Genomic DNA, 1,854 nt, shown 5'->3' with positions numbered 1-1,854 from the left:
TCTGTGAAGGATACAAGTACAGTCAGATTTTTTTACTGTCCTGCCTGTTTAGTAACTTGTCCTCTGAAACACGAATTATCTTAACATCTAGGTCATGTGTTTTCCATTCTCAAAATCTGGGATGCAAATACTTGTCAATGCTTGTAGGTAAGCACCACAAGATCCATGAAAACAGCTTGAGCTCTACTTATTATTCACTATTTACTCTTCATTGGCAGTAAAAAGTTTCATTTGATTGTATTTTATTTTAATTTCAGACATTCGCTGTCACAATGATTATAAAGTCATGTTATTTGAAAGTATAAAACCACCTTTTCACATTATCTGTGATACAAACCACTGCCATCCACGTTTAGAAATAAATCACTAGGACTTATATATATTTCCACTAGAACTTCTACATTTGCCAAGTTAGTTGCATTCCCTTAATGACAGAAACAAGGAGAAAATTTGTGCACGACTTTATTACTACTGTCTATAAGCCTAGCATGACTTGCATAATGCTAAATTGATAAATAAATCATACCTACCTTTTTTTTCATCCCAACACCATTCTCATTGTTGCCACCAGCAGTAGCAAAGGTGGAGTGTTTTTAGCCAAAAAAAAACCCCAAAACCGGCCAATTTAAACATGGCCACAGGTGTGAGAGGCAAAGGATTATTTAAAATACTTTTCCAACAAAAAAAACCCCAACAAATTAAATATTATTAATAATGTATGCAGCACTTATCTGCCTAGAGATAAGTCTGTGGCTGCATCATCACAACTGACTATATATGTCAGATTCTCTGTTATATTTCTTGCTGTTAACAGCAAAGTTCCCTTTTGTCCTTCAGTGAAAACTACATGTGTCTTATCAACCTTAGTTAGAACAGAGTGTTGCTATTGAAAAGAAAGCTGACTGAAGGAAAAAAAAAAAATCAGTAAAAAGGAAAACTGGCTTCATCCTGGCTCAAACTAGGACACGTTTATCTTTAACTCCATACTTGTCAGGATTCCCTCCCTCACTCAGAAGTTGAATTTCATATTTCCAAGGCAGATTTAGCTGGAAAACTGGGTAGATTTGACCAGCTTCAGCAGAGACATGGTATAATGTCATAAACACCATGTAATAGTCAGAGTTTAAAAAAATTTGTAATAACTATTATATTGATTACGTTTTCTTTGTGATGCCAACCCATATTAGAATAGCCTTTTGTTTTCTGTTTTTACAATTATAGCAAAATAAAATATATGACTAAAACTAGTCAAAATCATAACCCGTAATCCTTTAAGTATGCAAAGCTAAGCATACAAAGTTACCTAAATAAGATTAATAGAAATAAATACATCTGAAGTTAAGAAAGTGCATAAAACTTGGCACAATTTAGGCCTCTTAAGTAACAGAATGCTGCTCATAAAATTGCAAATGAATAGGAAAAAAACGAAATTCATTTTTTTCTGAATTATTAAAACGATTCGAAGCAGTAACTAACATTTGCTCACCAACTGCCAGTCCATTTTAACAGCAGTTCTCTGCTTTTACCAAGGGTGATTGAGGTTTTCAGAAGGGCATCACAGGGGGACACTAAATCCTGTTGCCGCGTGGGTCTAACAGCCTCTGATATGATTTTACCCGATGTTGACTCCAGAAAACACATTCCAGTGCAATAAATGGAACATCTCAAGTTCAGCAACAAGACAACGACATCACAGGGTCCCCTTCAGGACTCACTGGACTTTTTTTTTTTTCACTCAGGAGGCCTAAATCATAGAATCATAGAATCTTAGGGGCTGGAAAGGACCTCAAAAGATCATCTAGTCCAACCCCCCTGCCAGAGCAGGGTCACCCAGAGCACATCACACAGGAATGT

The sequence above is a fragment of the Chaetura pelagica genome, unplaced genomic scaffold (assembly GCF_000747805.2).
Source record: "Chaetura pelagica isolate M959 unplaced genomic scaffold, ChaPel_1.0 scaffold212, whole genome shotgun sequence".
In the NCBI taxonomy this organism is placed as follows: Eukaryota; Metazoa; Chordata; class Aves; order Apodiformes; family Apodidae; genus Chaetura; species Chaetura pelagica.
This window is presented reverse-complemented; position numbering follows the sequence as displayed.